General features: G+C 42.8%; 1 protein-coding gene across 1 annotated transcript in view; it reads right to left on the bottom strand.

The window, feature by feature from the left end:
* LOC112252516 (leucine-rich repeat-containing protein 4C-like) overlaps positions 1–13,499 on the bottom strand; it is a 144,919-nt gene extending 131,420 nt beyond the window's left edge. The window contains exon 1 of the mRNA XM_024423800.2: positions 11,962–13,499. The gene's annotated coding sequence lies outside the window, so the exon portion shown is untranslated. The remainder of the gene's footprint in view (positions 1–11,961) is intronic.
* Positions 13,500–19,962: the final 6,463 nt, after the last annotated feature.

Here is a 19,962-nt window from a genome sequence, read left to right as displayed (position 1 = left end):
GCATGGACCTATAACTATGACGAAGGTACTACATTCTGAAATGTTGTCCATTTTACTGCAATAGCAACAAACAGGAATCCAGGTGTACAACATGACTGCTCTTTTATATAAAAAGTACTTCAAAGTTTCAATTTAACAACTAAAATTGTAAAACTGTAATGCCTTGGCACATCAGCGTGACCGACTTGGGATGAGTCCTGTGACACTTGTGGGGGTCGTAGAGCAAAACGGAGAACACTTTCAATAGAGTGGTCATGATAGTTTGTAGGCCAATCTGTTAGGGTGCTACAGATGTTTGAGTGAGTGAGTGAGTGAGTGAGTGAGTGAGTGAGTGAGTGAGTGAGTGAGTGAGTGAGTGAGTGAGTGAGTGAGTGAGTGAGTGAGTGAGTGAGTGAGTGAGTGAGTGAGTGAGTGAGTGAGTGAGTGTGAGAGAGAGACTTTTTAAACTTTTTTGTCTTTCTTTAATGAAACATTCTTATTTCATTAAAACCTCACCCCCCCAAAATAAAATACCAAAATATATCCTGTACCGCATACATCTACCATACTCAACTTGCCCTCTACCACACGATAAAAAACAACACCACACATTACAATAACCCCCAAAAGCCACTTCTACAACCGTATATTCAAAACATCTTCCCAAGCTATACAGACAGGCCCCCCAGCACACCATATCTCCTGAAACATCTCCACTCTTTTTATCATTTCAAACAACTCAAATTCGACCCTAAGCACGCAGAGACCATCCCATTAAATAATTGTAAAGGGTCTGTTATTCCCCCACCGTTGACCCTGTTCCTCCCTGCTATCCAAATAGCCAACTTTGCCTGAGCAAACCTGAAAATTCAACAAAACACATTTGGCCTTTTCCTCATTTGAATACCCCATTATAAACATCCCAACAGTAAAAACCACCCCCAACCTCTCGCACAGACATTCCAACAGAGACATGAATGGCATTAACCTGGCGGACACAGAAAATACATGAATCACAGTTTCTCTCACAATACAGAAAGGACACCCCTGCCCGACTCCCGGTTCAACCAGTGCCAACCAGCTGTTAGTGGCCAGGGCTCCATGTAGAACCCTCCAATGGAGGTCCCCTGACCTCTTTGGTGCTGGGGGTTTGTAGAGCCCCCTCCATCTAAAACACACCATACCCTCCTCCCCACATCCCTGCCACTGATGTGCCTTCACTCATGTTAGGCTCCTAATGTTCCTCACCTTAATGCAGAGGGTGTAGAGGGCTTACCTCTCACCACTCCAAACTCCCCCAGGCTTGGAGTGTTAAAATCTAACAAGTCCTCCAGACCCCCTTGCCAGTCCCCAGTCTCCGCCGTCACCTGCAGTGGCAGAAACATTGGTCGCTCAAACACCCCCCTTACCAGCTCTCAAAGGGATAGCTTGGATGTGGAAGATAGGCTCCTCCCACACCCACAGCCCAGGCTCCACACCCCCTTCTAGTGTAGTCCTTAGCAGCTGCTAGACCCTCAGCACTGCAGAGTAAAAATCAGAGAGACCTGCTATACTCAGCCTCTCCAGCCTATATGAGGAACAGCTGCCGGTCCAACCCTAATCTGACAGCTCTCCTCAGCAGTGCGCATGCTGGGTCCCTCCAGCCAACATCAGTATGGTACAGCAGGCTCTGCACCGCCTTTAGTCGGAATGCAGCCACTCTGCTCTCCAGTTCCACCAGGCCCTGTCCTCCTTCGTGGACGGTCATGTACAACACTGAAAAGGTCCACCAGAAAAGGTCCACCTGAAAAGGTCCACCAGCTTGCGTTGCAGGTTTGCGAGCAGACCGGCGGGTGGGTTGAGGACAGCCAGTTTATGCCACAGGGAAGATGCCACCAGATTGTTGATTATCAGCACCCTCCCTCTATATGACACTTGGGACAAGAGCCACCTCCACCTGGCCAATCTTGACACCACTGCCTGGGACAGCCCCTCCCAGTTCTTCCTGACCCACCTCTCCGAGCCGAGGTACACCCCCAAAATTTAAGCCCTTCACAACCCCACTGCAAACCCCCTGGAAGCAGAGGAGGCGCCCTATCCCCCATGCCCCACATAACAGAGCTTTGCTCTTGCCCCAGTTTACCTTAGCTGATGAAGCTCCCTCGTACACCTTCAGATTGGTCTCTAGTGCCTGCATATCCTGCCCATCTCTGACCATCACAGAAATGTTATCTGCATATGCTGACACTGCTATGCCTGTCACCACACCCATGCCTGTCCAGCACACTCCCTGCAGTCTCCTGCGTAGCAGGCCCAAAAAAAGGCTCAATGGCTAGTGTATATAACTGCCCCGATAGAGGGCATCCTTCTCTAATGCCCCGTCTCACCCAGACTGGCCTACTGAGCCCCCCTCCCACCTTGACCATACATGACGCCCCAGCATACAACAGCTTCACACAGGTCAAAAAACTCTTCCCAAACGCAGACGTCACATTAAACAGATACTCATGGTCCACTCTATCAAAAGCCTTCTCTTGATCTAAAGAGACCAGTTCAAAGTTCACATTAGAACCTCTTGACAAGTCCAACATGTCCCTGATTAAGAAGAAGTTGTCCGTGATTGAGCGTCCCGGAACACAGTATGTTTGGTCTTTATGTACTATCGAGTCCAGATGGGACTTCAGTTTGTTAGAGACCTTGGCAAATATCTTGTAGTCCACAGAGCAATGCCACAGGCCTCCAGTTCTTAAGTTCACACAAGTCCATTTTTTGGGGCAGGAGAGTCAGAGCCGCCCAACGGCAGTACATCGGCAACTCTCCTACCCCGACGCATTCACGCAACATGTAAAAGAAGTCCAGTCCAATTATTCCCAATTAATTTTTTATAAAACTCCACTGGGAGTCCATCCACCCCCAGTGCACGACCGGGGAGGACATCTGGGTTATGGCCTCTGCCAGTTCATGGGACAACAGAGGAATGTTCATTTCATCCATCTGTGCCAGAGACCTTAGGGAGTTCTGCGAACAAGACCTGAGCACACATAGGATCACACATTTCTGCCCTACACAACTCCACAGTTCGCTCCTGCATCTCCCCCACACAGAGGTCACCTGACCGTCAGACAACCGTAGACAATGCATACCCTTGGCTTCACCGCTCTGTCTTTCCAAACCAAAGAAGAAGGAGCTGGGAGCATCCATCTCCTTGAGCATGGCGATCCTAGCTCTTACATGTGCTCCCTTAGCTCTAACCTGGAAGAAACTGCCCAGGTCCCTACATAATTCAGCTAAATTAGCCTGGAAGCCAATATTGCATTGCCCCACCATCTCTACCTCCATCTCACTAATACTACGCTCTAGTTCCCCCAATATTCTCATAGCCTCTGAGGATGAGAGAGCTGTATACTGTTGACAGAAAAGACGAATTTGGATTTTCCCCAAATCCCACCATTGACTCAGAAACTCATACTCCTCTCTTCGCTGCCTCCACCTTTCCCAAAAGGTCTGGATACCTGAGCAAAAAGTAGCATCTTGTAAGTGCTTTACATTAAACTTCCAATAGGATGCCTGCCGGGGCCCTGGTGAAATAGACAGCCATGCCAAGGTTATGTGGTGATCCGAAAAACCCACCGGGAGAATGTTAGAACCCAACAGCCTATTGCTCCGATTCCTGGACATGTAAAAACAATCAAGTCGGGCTGCACTCACCTTAGCCCCAAAAACCTTCACCCATGTATACTGTCTTGTGTTGGGATGTAAGGTTTTCCAAACATCCACTAGGTCAAACTGATTAATTATGTCCCTTAACACTCCCACTGTCACTGAATGAGGCTCTTCCCCATTTCTGTCTTTGGTAAAATCCATTGTACAGTTCCAGTCCTCGGCAACCACCAACCTCAGGCGCTACCTGTGAGAGTTCCTGTCTAAGACACCCAAATAGAACCCCCCCCTCTCTCTCCATGTATTAGGCGCCCCTTTCCACCAGAGCCCCTAATCGACTTCATTCACCACATCACTATACATCTCTTGCAGAATCAACACCTGTACTTTTTTTAGTTTTACATAGTCACCCAACACACTCCTCTTTCCCGCATCTCTGGTGGCATTTATATTGAGCGAGCCTACCCGAAGAGTATCCATAAGAATTGGGAGAAAAGCCAGCAAAGAAAGAAACCAATAGCAAAGCTCAAAAAGCCCCAGTGCCAGAAAGAAACTATACATCTAAACAGTGTCTGAAGCTAAACCCTTACGCACTGTTGTGACCCACTTCCTCAACCTAAAACGTTTCCTGGGTGAAAGGACAGCAAGCCCCTCATTTTTTTCATAGCATATTGTATTGATCTTACAAACGTTCTCAGATCAGAAAAAAGCCTCAAGATTAACTTTTTTCCACTTGGTCTCATTCAGGAACCTTGTCAGTTCCCTCAATGTGTATTTTGATGCCTCTGCTTGACTGGCTGTCAGCTACGGGCCCATTGAAGAGGAGTCTGAAAAAAATCTGCCCTTCCTCTCTGTTCAGGGCCTCCCCCAGCACCAGGCAAAGGTTCCATGGTGCCTTTGGTCAAACCAGCCTCTCCCCTTCCACCTCCTTAATTCTAACCATTTTCCTTTTCCACTTGACACCCTCCTCCTCCCCCCTAGTCTCTTACACTTCCCCACTATACTCCTCTCATCCACTAGCATAACCTGACTAGACCCAGCCTCATCTACACCACCCTCCATAGCATGACTAGATCCAGCCTCAGCTATACCACCATCTCTAGCCTGACTAGGCCCAGCCTCATCTACACCACCATCACTTGCATGACTAGGCCCAGCCTCTGCTGTCTGCATCTCATTGCCCCCTGCACGTTGACCTCGATTTCCCCCACTGGTGCTTGTGCCCTCACCTTGTCTATGTGGGCATGCAAAGTTCTTATGCCCCAAATCCCCACACTCAAAACACCGTAGACTATCTGTGCTGGCAAACCCTGAGTAGGGTCCCTCCCCATGCCTCACTTTAAAATGCACATTTAGCTGTTGCTCATTGTTATTCAGAAACCTAAACACTTGCCTCCGGAACGAAACAATGTGCTGAACGGCATCTGCCTGAAAACCTGCCGACACGAAAACCGTTAGCAAACTTACCAAAATGACTCAGCTCTTTCATAATTTGATCATCCATAATAAACGCTGGCAAATTGATAACTACCACCCTTGTCGAAGGGGTAGAAAGAGGCGAAATTGGTACCAACACACCCCTTAAAAATATTCCATTAGCAATTAGCCTACCAACCAAATATGCTCTTTTCATGAACACAACCACAGCTTTGTTCATTCTGGAAGCGGAATGTATAAATTCAGCTCCTACCTGTACACCGACCACGAGCAGAACCTCCTCCACTTTAACTCCATTTTCAGTAACACACCTGAATCCATGCCGTATTGTTCCCATTCCCTTTTGCCAAGATTAGAATTGTAAATGAATGGAAAGTACAAGTGGAAGATGTTTGCGAGCACTGCTCCAGATCACTTGATATTCACCACAAGAGGGAGAGAAAGAAGGGGAAAGGCAGGGCATAGGCAATTTAATTCAAAGTAAATTTAATTAAAATTGCCAACATTATTTAATTACTCCTATCTATACAGAAAAAAATGCATAATTCAAAATAGGCTAGTTGATTTGGCCCAATATGATCGTTAGCTTTTTTTTTGTTTGTTTTAATTCTCATGTGCATAGCCTGCAGTTGGAAGGCCCGCAACTTGGGCAACATATGCTGCAAATAACAAATCGATGACTGTTGAGTTGTGAATGTCAGTGGAAAGCAGCTAAAATAGGGCCAAGCATAACACAATATAAAAAATTTAATCACGGGAAAACATAATTTGGAAAACAAAGGGCTATTGCTGTAAAGAGAAGAAAATGAAAACACAAATCTGTTTTTCAATTATCAAAATTATCAACTTGAGCGAATAGTAGTATATCTTATTGGAACGAGTGGTGAGCATCGTCCATATCTCAGGTGAGTGGACACATTCACTATTAATCATTGGGTCAGTCAGTGCCACTTGCAACTTTGTGTTTGGACAATAATTTCCTACTCCAGGTTAGAAAGATGTCATATTGTACAATTTGTGTCTCCCTTTCCACATGCCTAGATTAGATGGTTGCATACAATCAGTATCACTGCAGCCTAAGATAATTTAGCTCATGGCTATTTGTAAAAAAAAGCCTGCAAAAAAGCCTGTTGTGAACAGCGTGCACATTTCTTTGTAGGCACTGCATATTTACAATTGGTGTATGTGTGTGAGAGTGTGTGTCTGTGAGTGAGTGAGTGAGTGAGTGAGTGAGTGAGTGAGTGAGTGAGTGAGTGAGTGAGTGAGTGAGTGAGTGAGTGAGTGAGTGAGTGAGTGAGTGAGTGAGTGAGTGAGTGAGTGAGCATCTGAAGGCATCACTGAGCCTTCTTCAGGGTCAGAAGGTACAGTGACGCCGAAACGTTGGTGTATTACCCAATAAATTACTAGGAGTTTATACATATGGAGTGTGTGACTCTCTTGTTTTTATAGCTTACAGTTTATTTATCGTTAGTCAGCACCTCTACACTAAATACTTTTATCCGGGTGTGTGCCAGCTCATGCTTTTTATGTAACTAAATTAGCAAACACAAGATTGTGGCTAATAAAACTGAGAATATAAATAAACGATTTAAGGACCATGGACAGCGATGCGAGCCATTGCTGAGAAAAGCGCTCACCTTGATGCAGCACTGGTGGGTGGAAAGCTCCTCTCGCTGTGCCGTGCCCAGCACTGTGTTGCTTTGTGGGCTAGTACGCCTATATGTTTGACATTAGCAGGAACATGCCTGCAAGCCGAGGGTGAGAGAATGCCATGTTATTAATGTAATATTGTTCCCATTCCCCGTTCTCAAAGTTTCGATTTTTAAACTAATAAAAAATAATCTTAGTCATACAGGATATACAGTATCTTAATATCCTGTGTTTTCTCTCTCCTCTACCCTCCATTTCATTGTGGGAAATCATAGTTTGGAAAGCAAATGGCTGCTGTAAAGAGAAGACATTAAAAAGAGTAAAATCTATCTTTTGGTTATCAAAAATCTCAACTTGAGTGAACAGTAACTTAACTTATTGGCACCAGCGGAGAGCATCATCCATAACCCTGATGAGTGTGCTGTGCACATATGTGACTCATTTCAGGAAACTAGGCATATGTTGCGGGCCACTACTTTTTAATCAAAATGTGTTTTTTGGCAGAAATGCCTTCTGGAACATGTACACTTGCATGTACCTTAATAACAAAATGTTATGCCATCTGTAAATACAAATACAATTGTTAAATTATGGGCCTAGTTGGTTTAGCCACAGAAAAAGCAAACATCCTTAATTGGCTGAGATAATGAGTGTGTCGGACATGCCGAAAGATGAGTTTCTGGAGGACCGAGTTTTGAAATCAGTGGAATTAGAGTATGATAGCTAAGGAGATGGAGAAAAGACCTGTTTCCGGATTACATCTTCAACCAAACTAAGGGCAATCATGGCATCCGTGACAGGGAGAAGCATCCATCCATGATGTGTACAAGTAAGTAAGTCTAAATAGTTAAATTTTCAGATATCACATGTTTCTAATTTTGACAGAAAGTCATTTTAATTTCAAGTTAAAGTGTGATATTTAATTTCAAGTTAAAGCTAGCTAGCTGGCTGGCTGGCTTGCTAGCTAACATTACTTGTATGATCTGTGTAGTAATATGATTTGTATCTCAGAGCCATTTGCTTTGATAGTTCTAGCCTAACGTTAGCTAGCTAACATTAAACCTGGTTGGTTAGCTACCTGCAGATGAATGCAGGGTAGTAATGTCATGAGTTGGGATTATGGTTCATTGTTTACCTAGCTAGCTAGCTACATGCATTAACAAGAGACTCTACTATGCAAGTAAACATTTCAATAGAATGTTACTGCAACAACTGTTGATTGACATCCATTGAATATGTTCAGTACCAGTAAACGTTGGCCAAAAAAAGTGTAAATTGTTGCCTGCAGCACTGTTGCAGTCACCAACGCTCTGGATAACATAAAAACAGCCTAACAATCTCTGCTAGGGTGAGTAAAATGGTCAGTGAGCTGTTTTCTCATTTGTGTCTAGAAGTAGCTAGCAAGCTAGCCAACGTTAGCCAGATCACTTTGGTGCTTGACTGCTGTTGTTAGGACAGAACGCTCAGATCAACCCTTAAAGAGATAAGTGGGGCTTAAGGTTAAGAGGGTGTGAAGGATGCTGAATGGGTGGAGACAAAGAGGAGCTCTCCAGTAGGTACCAAAAACATTCAAAGGCCATTTTCTTAAAAATCAGGTTATGAAGGCCAGGCTTAGAACTTGTGCTAATCTAATTTGGTTCTGTTTATGAAGGTCTTAGGAAACATTAGAATATCAAATGTCAATATTGGAAAGAACATAACACACTTGTCATGTGTTTATCTTACTGTAGGCTATATGTAAAACCAAAAAAACACTAAAAACAGAATTTCTATTTGTGGAGTGCCTTTGTTACAACTATGAATTGTGCATTGAAACAAAACAAAATACCCAAACCGCAAGACACGCCTTCAATTATTATTTGACCCTGTTGGTCATCTATGAAGTTTTGAACATCTTGAAGAACAATTTGGCCTTAAATTCCCATGTACTCTTAGAATCTCCACCCGGCACAGCCAAAAGAGGACTGGACACCTCTCAGAGCCTGGTTCAGCTTTTTCCGAACCCTTTTTACATCTGTGATTCTGTATAGCACTTTGTGACATCTACAGATGTAAAAATGCCTTTATAAATACATTTGATTGATTGAATTAAGAAAATATCAGTAGCCTAAATATCAGTATAGGCGTCAAGCATGCTTGTGAATAGTGAAAATCAACAAAAAGCAATAATGGCATTACAATGAATATAAGTGTCGATATGACGGCGGTCAAAAATGGTACATTATTGTCAGTTATTGGACACATTATTTGTGGTCTCGCTCGTGCTTGCAGTATGGTGTGCATTTTCACACAATAATTGATTTCATTATTCTGTTATCCCTTGTCCTAACAGTCACCACAAATCTTTGTCACTTTCAGTTGATTTCAACACTTCCAACAAACAAGTCACCTGCAGCTGAAACAGGTGTCCGGTTTCTGTTGGATTGCATCTGCCCACCTTGCAGCTTCTCCATCCTGGTAGCTGTGCGCAATTTGGCTCATGTAATAGCTCACGTGGAATCTTTGCTGCTGCCTTGGCCCTCATATGTCTCTCACGTAGCCCGTGTGCCAGACTCATGATGAAGTTTCTTCTGCTCATGGGTGTTGTTCATGCACTGCTTGAAAAACACATGTGTTGATAGCAGCCAAGTCAAGCATGTTGTAGAACACAGCAACAGGCCAGCCGGGAGTTCCTCATTTCACCTAGCACAGCCATTATCCGACACTCGCTCACCTGCTGTCCGATATGGATCCTTTCCCAGATATGGTAAGCCGTTCAGCATGAATCAGAATAATAGAGATGTCATGATCCATTTCTTCCCCGCCATTTGAGTCGTTTTCATTCAGATATTGTAACAATGCTTACGCAGCATGTGCATCCATTCGTCTTGGTCTTGCCATTGTAAATGATGCACGCTCTCACTGTGTAGCCTACTCCATTTAGGCCTAAAGGAGACAAATACATCTGCTTAAATTCGGTGGACTGATATTGGCTACACCGTTTTGGGATTATAATTAGAATAGATGAATACAATAGAATGGCCCACCCTGTTCTTCATTCACAATTGATGAATACATAATTATGCATTGTTCGCTTCTCCTCACTCATCAACTCACACATTCTCCCCTTTTCTCCCCATCATACTATACTTCATTTTTTTAAATCTGGTGTTACAGTATATGTGTGGAATTAGTTTCAGTATAGTTTAGGTTCAGTTTTGAGGCAATTATCGGGGTGAATATCAACTGGGAATGTCACATTCAACTATGGGAGAAGGAGCGGAGCAGGCTGGGGAAAATAATTCAAGCAATTACATCCCCTTCTAAAACGGGTTATAACTCCAATTCTGTTTGTGATATTTCGATTCTAACAACAACAGTGTTATATAGACTTATTTTGGAAAAGTCAAGGACGAGGGGGACATTATTTAAACATGGCAGAGTAATTAAACATTTACATGTATTAGATATAAACGAATCCCCATCTAAATCCGTCAGTTTAAGCTAGAGGGGGGTCATCTTCCGCGTCTGCAGTGAAATGTGGAAGAGCGATTTTTGTCAGACCATGAGACAGCCTCCGAACGGTTTGACCTACACAATCTGTTTTGCTCTATGCCCCCCCAAGTGTCAGGAGACTCGTCTGAAGTTGGTACCGTTGATGGGCCAACATCTGTTTGGTAGCATCGGAACCGTTTGGGTTATACACTAATGGGACCCCACTGTGGAAAGGAGCGATTCTCAGGAACACAATGGTGTTCTCCGTTTTGCTACAACCCCCACAAGTGTCACCAGAATACCGGTTAAAAACTAATGGAAATATGAAGGTAATTTTGTTCCTACCCCGCTCCAAAAAAAGGGAGGTTGAATGTGTAAAAAATAAATATATTTCTAGAGTTTAAAAAAAATCACCCACATTTAGGACATACACTTCAAAACCGAGTTTCTTATTAAACCGTCCTTTTTCTATTTATGAATGCGTTATCAAATGCGTTTCTATGGGCTTTAGTAGTAAAGGACAAAATATATATTGTTTTTAGAGCTAAATTTGTCATAAAATTCTAAGTCAAATAGGCGAATGATCCATAGTATGACCATCTACAAACAATTCAACATGTCAGTTTAGTACCCCCCACAACGTATTTAAGGTATTAACCTGTCTCCTCCCCTTTATCTACTCTGATTGAAGTGGATTTAACAATTGACTTCAGTAAGGGATCATAACTTTCACCTGGTTTCACCTGGTCAGTCTATGTCATGGAAAGAGCAGGTGTACTTAATGTTTTGTACAATGTGTATGCCACACATTATGCTACTTTCTTTCTTGCCAACAGACTGCATAGCGGCCTAAAGGAGCAGACGAAGCTTGTAATTTCAGCTCCCTCAATGCCAGCACTGAGCGAACTGCAGCGCGGTCGGCAAAGGCGAGCCAACTAGTCTTTACTCGAGCATACATTAGAGCGCAGCACCTCAGCATTAAAAAAGACACTACACCTTTGTGGTTAGGTCTAAATTAAAGTGCATAAGCTGCAGCCCTATAGTATTCTTGCAACATCATTCTCAACGATATGGCGGTGCTCATATGTTGAGTTTTTCTCCAGGGCGCATGCGGTGAGCCTTAGAAATACAACAGTTTAAAGTCCATTGCTCTGCATTGTGCTCTGCAAATAGCTTTGGTGGGCTTCCTACCGTTAATATTCTAATCGGCAAAAAAATATTAAACTTTATAGAACCAATGTTAGAACCGATGTTATTAGCCCTCAGGTATAGATGCTGAAGTGCAACGGTCCGAATACAGCATGGGATGCTGCAACATACTGCATCACCACTACTCAACACGACTGAGTCAACCAGCCGCTTCACACATTATGATCAGTAGCCTGTCAGCATCGTATCAGCATCGTATGATCAGATATTGCAGTCTTTATCTTCAAGGTTAGTCATAAAGGCAGAATCGACACGCAGTTCTACGCGCCCTCCACATATGCACACACACACGCCAAATCGAATGGTCCATTCATTCATCACATCACACAAAAATGAGCTTTTTTGTCCGATGACGTCAGATGAAGCTTTCAGGCTATGCCCTCGTTGAAGTGCTATTGGTTGCTTGTAGTAAGATAATAAGGCAAAGTGGAATAGAGCAGCAAAAGAACACTCATTTGAAATAGTCTATAAGGTTACAAATAGGCTTCAGCTAGAACCGTAACACACTGTGGGCAAGGTGTCGGTGCCATGTAGGAATCAATTCAATTAAACAAATAAACACATATAACTTACTTGTCACCAAAGATGCTGATGTTAGCAGATCTGATTCAAACAACGACAGTTCCCTCTTCAGCTCCTTGCCCTCGAAAACTGCATCGAAAATAGGCTACATCCGCAATTCTCAAGCATCCTGAAACCTAGACTCCGTGGTGATACTTTCACACAGTTTATCCGGTCCCCACATTGTAAACGATGTAGCGTTTAATCCATCAATTAGAATCAATCGGTTAGGTGTTAGGACTTGCACAACGACGATAGAGTCAATTTATCCATCCCCCATTCAAATGTTTCAAGACGCAAATATACGAAGGCACCCACAAGTGCCACCGTTGAAACTAATGGTTAAATGCAGAGTGATAACAAGCAAAAATGCTATTTGTGTCACAGTCCGGTGACATTTCGTTTATCAGTTAGGAATTTAGGAGAAATCTGAACTCTTCCCAGATCCATCCTTCATGTTTTAATTTTCAATAAAACAACCAACCAACCTCTTCAGAGCCAGACTACTAACGACACAGTCTCACGCAGCCGTGGACCCGCAGATTGATAACATCCTGTAACCTCGTCATAATCTACGGCTCATCCACATATTGAGCAAACATGAAGTGGCTGATGGTTGTCATTCCGGCGTCACACTTTTAGCTAGAACTTTTTTCTCCCTCTTCAGTTCCTTGCTACTCTGCAACCCCCCAGGGATCTGATTAGATTTCAACTCACAACCCAGTGCGGATTTCAATATTCTTATTTCTCTTTGCCTCCGTATTGATTGTCGTTGGATTGGATCTCGGAGATGCTAGCATATGAATTCGTCAGGTGGATGAGGCGAATAATGATAAAATCGCCAGGTTTATCTTTGTCTTCTGATAGATTCTTCTATCGATTTTCATCGGCTACTGTATGTTTGATGTAGGAACTACTACTGCGCGTCAGGTGTGAAATCCAGCAGGTCTCCTCGTAGAAGTAGCCTATAAAGACCACATAGATGCGTTAAAGCCTTGTTCACCACGAACACATCCTTCCTTGATCTGTGACTCTTCAATCAAATGCAAAAAGTCATAGTATACGCTATAGTATTCTTATAGTTCCAAATGTTTCGTGTCCCGACTTCTCATCGCATCTCGAGAGCCGTTTGTTCAACAAGCTACATCTGTCAGTTTTCATCCACAGCAATCATCGACTCCTCTCTTTGCGCTCTGGCTCTATACACATCTCAGAGACTCCCCAGTACAGCCAATTCACTGATATCTCACAAGAGGGAACGAATATCCACCCTGATGATCCTCGGCGCGCGCTCCTCAGCAACTGAAATTGCGCGTTTAAGATGATGGGCAATACTGACCACAAATCACCAGGCTAAGAATACGTTTACATCCACCAAACTCCAACTTCAAATACGCAATGCATTTGTGAACTCTCATATAAATCACATTCATGATCAAGATTGGAGCTAGACACTAGACAGTGGGCAGTGCTGGGAAGTATTTTTTTCTTAAATTGCAGCGAGATGACAGCCTCACACCCACACCGGACTGGCTTCCTCCCTAACTCAGAACAAGACCATCAGTATTCCGCCAGTCAGTGCTGGTGGATTGATGCTGCTATCAGAGGCGCGGATGCTGCAGTTAATGCCAGAAATACTCCCTCTAGACTGGCTCAACATATCTCCTTTAAAGCGCATTCATGTGTGGCGTCCCCCTATATTTTCCCCACGCACCCGTTCTTACTTTTGATGGGTGAAATACAATTATCACGTTTCCTGCCATCATCTACCCACTGATTGGTCAATTGCATTATCAGTTGATGTCATAAGTAGCGATGCGTCTGGTGGTAATATGGGTGCGTGTAAGCGCGTTTGTGCTCCAGTGCGTGTAAGACCTAGGAATGTGTGTGTATGTGTGTGTGTGTGTTAGAGAGCGAGAGAGAGGGAAGGAGGGAGGGAGATGGGACACGGCTGCCACCTACCGACTCCCCCTCCCCCTCTATGACACCATCAGAGCCACGAGCTACGAGCAGCCGGGTAGACTACGGTCCATTTTTGGAAGCAAGAATTTCGCCATCTGAATGTCCTGCATGGTTATAGTCATATTATTGCATATTATGCACACAGACACGACTCAAGATCGAACCCATTTTAGCCAACATAATTCAGCAAAGTGGAGTCATCAAAACGAACACACAATCACAATATTTGAGGCATCTGAATAGCTAGCTACACTTGAATAGACAGTCCATATTTTGGGCCTCAGTGAGTCTACAATTCCATTCACATTGGGATGCGCAACTGTTTGGAAACATTCAATGAACGGGCAACTAAGGTACCGAATTATAAGAAATCATCATTGCAATGACTGTTAACCAGCGCTTTTGTCTAGTTCACTCAATAAATATTATGCACTTCATCATCAAGCAGTGAAAGAGGCCAAAGCATGGTACTAGCTAATTGTTGTGTCAGGGTGATTTCTCAACACTAGAATGGAATTACAGTCAATACAGTGCAGAACAAACAGAAGGCCTAGATAATTGTCTAACATGTTACAATTATGATACAACATTTATTTAGTCTAATCAACTAATAATACTGAAAGTAGTCTAAGTCCTCTGGGATTGCTTTATATGATTGTATAAAATATGCATTTGCTATGAGTCCTGAGGTCTCAGACAAGGTTACTCATCATGTGACTTTAGCCCACCGAACTACCTCTGCTACACATAGGACTACTTAAACAATAAACTGAATATGATAGTTTGACAGTGGCTACAATAAGCAGCAGTGAGTGACATACAGTACAGTTGAAGTTGGAAGTTTGCATACACCTTAGCCAAATACATTTAAACTCGGTTTTTCACAATTCCTGACATTTAATCCTAGTGAAATGTCCCTGTCTTGGGTCAGTTAGAATCACTAATTTATTTTAAGAATGTGAAATGTCATAATAATTGTAGAGAGATTTATTTATTTCAGCTTTTATTTTTTTCATCACATTCCCAGTGGGTCAGAAGTTTACATACACTCAATTAGTATTTGGTAGCATTGCCTTTATATTGTTTAGCTTGGGTCAAACATTTCGGGTAGACTTCCATAAGCTTCCCAAAATAAGTTTTTGGCCCATTCCTCCTGAATATATCCACATAATTTTCGTGCCTCATGATGCCATCTATTTTGTGAAGTGCACCATGCCCTCCGGCAGCAAAGCACCCCCACAACATGATGCTGCCACCTCCATGCTTCACGGTTGGGATGGTGTTTTTCGACTTGCAAGCCTTCCCCTTTTTCCTCCAAACATAGCGATGGTCATTATGGCCAAACAGTTCTATTTTTGTTTCATCAGACCAGAGGACATTTCTCCAAAAAGTATGATCTTTGTCCCCATCTGCAGTTGCAAACAGTAGTTTGGCTTTTCTTATGGCGGTTTTGGAGCAGTGTCTTCTTCCTCGCTGAGCGGCCTTTCAGGTTATGTCGACTCGTTTTACTATGGCTATAGATACTTTTGTACCTGTTTCCTCCAGCATCTTCACAAGGTCCTTTGCTGTTGTTCTGGGATTGATTTGCACTTTTCGCACCGAAGTACATTCATCTCTAGGAGACAGAACGCATCTCCTTCCTGAGTGGTATGACGGCTGTTTGGTCCCATGGTGTTTATACTTGCGTACTATTGTTTGTACAGATGAACGTGGTACCTTCAGGCATTTGGAAATTGCTCCCAAGGATGAACCAGACTTGTGGAGGTCTACATTTCTCTTTCTGAGGTCTTGGGAAAATCTAAAGAAATCAGCCATGATGTCAAACAAAGAGGCACTGTGTTTGAAGGTAGGTCTTGAAATACATCCACAGGTACACCTCAAATTGACTCAAATGATGTCAATCAGCCTATCAGAATCTTCTAAAGCCATGACATCATTTTCTGGAATTTTCCAAGCTGTTTTAAAGGTATGTGCACTTAGTGTATGCACTTAGTGACTCACTGGAATTGTGATACATTGAATTATAAATGAAATAATCTGTCTGTAAACAATTGTTGGAAAAATTACTTGTGTCCTGCACAAAGCAGATGTCCTAACCAACTTTCCAAAACTTTAGTTTCTTATCAAGAACATTTTGGAGTGGTTGAAAAACTATTGTTAACGACTCCAACCTAAGTGTATGTAAACTTCCGACTTCAACTGTATATACTGACTAGAATTGTGCTAAAACTGGACATTATAATATGGATATAACTATTTGCTTATATGAGAGGGGATGAGACATTTCACTTGCAGTGGTTGCAGTCCTTTTGCCTGGTCCTTTTAAAATGCCAGACCAAGTGTCTGTCCAGCTGTCAACGTCTCATCACATTTCCCTCAACGGTGAAAGTGTTGCATCATTCATCAGTCTTCATAACTGTCGTCATGCCTCCAGTTGTTGACCATTCATCTCTCAAAGTGCACTGCTGCCATCCTGCATTCTTCGCCTACGATTGAGCCATTTTAATTGTTTGACATTAAAGGGTCTCTCTCACCCTCTTTCTCATCCCTCCACACACATATACTGGCCATTCATTCTCTCAGAATGACTGTGCAAATGTAACCTATTACAATTGCACACAGCCACAGCCAACCACTCTCCACCGAGGCAAAGTAGTAACCTTTTCCAATAATCGCTCCCTTGCCCCCCGCACAGCAGATTCATGCTGTTCACATGTTTTTTTCAATTCACTTTCATTGAGCACTCTGCAATAATAACAGTCATGTTATAACAGCCATGCCTAATGGTTCGGATTTAAGGCTTTCATTTTACTACTCTCCTGTGATTCTCTGGTGACCACTTCTAAAAGGGGTCTTGTCTTATTTCTGTGAACTATGTGTCCTTGTACTCTGAAAGGGCAAGACCCGTGCCCTTGGGATCATCATTAAAATCAAATACAATTCAAATACAATTGTATTTGTCAAATACTTTGTAAACTACAGGTGTAGACTAACAGTGAAATGCTTACTTACGGGCCCTTCCCAATGATGCAGAGAGAGAAAAGAGAAAAACATATAATAATATTGAATAAATACATAATGAGTAACAATAACTTGGCTATATACACAGGGTACCAGTACTGAGTCAATGTGCACAGGTATGAGGTAGATACTGTATGTACATATAGGTAAGAATAAAGTGGGGGGTAGAAGCTGTTCAGGGTCCTGTTGGTTCCAGTGCATTGGTACCACTTGCTGTGCAGTAGCAGATATAATAGTCTATGACTTGGGTGGCTGGAGTCTTTGTCAATTTTAGGGCCTTCCTCTGACACTGCCTGGTAGAAACGTCCTGGATGGCAGGGAGCTCGGCCCAAGTGATGTACTGGTTCCGTACACACTACCCTCTGTAGCTCCTTGCAGGCGGATGCCAGGCAGTTGCCATACCAAGCGGCGAGGCAACCAGTCAAGATGCTCTCAGTGGTGCAGTTGTAGAACTTTTTGAGGATTTGAGGACCCATGTCAAATCAATTCAGTCTCCTGAGGGGGAAGAGGTGTTGTCGTGCCTTCTTCAAGACTGTGTTAGTATGTATCAGTATACTTGGTTGTGTTGGCGTGTGTTACGATGTGTATGTTAGGATATTAGGATACTCAGAATGAGTGTAAAGTGTCTACAAAAGTAACATTATAGTTTCAGGTTAGGTGAAATACACAAAGCCAAGATTAACTTTAAGTAGGCTTACTGTTATGTTATTGAATCTTAGTATATGTATTATTGATCATACTGTACCATGGGTACAAAAGGGTAAGACAGATACAGGCAGTACAGTAAACACATCAATGACATACAGGCTAATTGAATTACACTAAACATCTGCGTTGGCTGGAAATGTTTATTTTTACCACTGCCGCATATTATTTATTGTCCCTTTAGATAGTCAGCTCAGAAAATACATTGTTATGACGGGAGAAGATGATCGCAGTAAGACAGTATTCAGAAAGTGCTTTAGGCGTATAGCCCTCTTCCTCTCCCTGGGACTATTGCGTTGTCAGGCCTTGAATAAAACATGTGTTGGGATGTTAGAATTAGATAATGTAATAATCATGGTGGGGATATCACATATGATTCAGTCAACGATCAAAAGCAATGTGCTACACATTGCTCAGCTTTCTGCTCTGCTCAACATCCTCTTTTGGTGGAAGAAAATTTTACAAAATATGGGGGATGATATTGAGTTCCCATTAAGAGAGATCAAAGTATACAAACTTCCAGCTGTGTGATTATTATTATTACTTGATGCCAGACAGTATAAACTAGCATTAGATATATACTGAAGGAAAAATAATTATCAAATCATTGTTCATTCCATGTCTCTGTAGGTCCAGCTGACTCTCTTCACTTGAACATTGCTCAAATTACTGTGGTCGATGATGTCATGTCAGTTTTGATAAAATTGGTTTCATGGTCAGGCAGGACCTTAATCTAAGATTAACCTGCACAATAATATGAGGCAAGCCACAGCAAACAGGAAAAGTCTTGGTACAGAAGCACGTACTGGACATGGCTCTAACAGAGTATGTGCATCTCTTGACTTGCCCCACTTCCACATCTCCCTCCAAAACAACACCAATGCTCTCATTATTTATGGTGTTGTTTTTGGAGGTTATGCAGTAGCGCCACTTCTCTATTCCTCCTGGGACTCGGAGACAAATAGAATAATGTGGGAAATGAAGAGGCAGCTGTTGAGAGGCAAGAGCCTGAATTTGTGTCTCTCTGAGAGTACCACTCGTCATTGGCTTCAAATTTGCTCCAGCAGGCCTGGTGGCAGCTGGGATTACAGTGGTGAGGGGGATACCTCTCTCACTCATCTCTTCTCTCTGTCTTTCTCTCTTTGATCTATCATCCTTTGTTTCACTTTGTTTTCACTGCCTTGTCTAACAGTAAATCTAACAGTAAATGTTAAGCCACAGTTGTTGAGAAAGGTAGCATTTGACAGCTCCTCTTGTCTGCTACAGTAATGCTTTTAGTTCCTCCAACCTAATATTAGCTAGCAGCACAACAAGGACTCTGGTGATACATATTGTATGCACTGTACTTCCCTACAGTGGGGAAAAACATGTTGCCATACAAAATAGTGGAAAACTCAATGAGTAAAATCCCCACAAACAACTCAGCGGCATCTTTGCGATTTATAGGGGTTCAGCAAATTTCAAAGCCTTTATAATTAAGCGCATCAATGTATTTGCTATCCTGTTTAATCTCCACTTTGATCCACACTTATCTCTCACTGTACTCGTTATCCAATGATTCCTTTGGCCCAAAGGGCTCATGATCGAAGGGCAGCAGCACACTCCTAATTCTTAACTCACTGCCAGTAGCCACCCGTCGCTGCCTTGATTCCTCTATTCCACCCCTTCATCTGGCCGCATTTAAATAATTTAAAGCTGGGCCCACCCTAATAGAATCCTCCACCTTGCTTCAATTTCACTATATGATAGGTAAAGGAGGGCTTAATGACTGGCATGGTTATTGGATTTGGGCTGCATCACAGAACAGTAAGGAGAAAGGAGAAGGGCAGTATAATGTACATGGACGGATGACAGGATGTATGATGATCAGGATCATGATAACCATAATCACTATCATCACATTCATCCTTATTATTCATCCTCAGCAGCAGCAGTAGCAGCAGGCCCACAGGCTGAAGCACTACCATTAGTAACAAACAGGAGAATCCACATAAAAACACAGCAATCTCATCTTAGTACAATCACTATGTTGCCCACATAATGTAGGACTGACAACTCCTGATGATATGCAATCACTTGGTACTATCTTGAATGCATGCATGGAGTATGTAAAAGTCTCCATCAAGAAGAATTAATTCATTATAAGTGGAGTTAAAGAACGGCACTGAACTGAAACAGAGTTTGCACTTATACAATGTGCATGTATTAGGGGACTGAAGTCAACTCCATAGTTAGGGAAGTGTTCACTAATTGGAAGATAACATTTGATACTTCCAATGAGGGAAAGTGCATATCTGTACTCTCTTCCGCACTGCGCCAGTGACA

This window comes from Oncorhynchus tshawytscha, linkage group LG06 (assembly GCF_018296145.1).
Source record: "Oncorhynchus tshawytscha isolate Ot180627B linkage group LG06, Otsh_v2.0, whole genome shotgun sequence".
In the NCBI taxonomy this organism is placed as follows: domain Eukaryota; kingdom Metazoa; phylum Chordata; class Actinopteri; order Salmoniformes; family Salmonidae; genus Oncorhynchus; species Oncorhynchus tshawytscha.
This window is presented reverse-complemented; position numbering and strand designations above follow the sequence as displayed.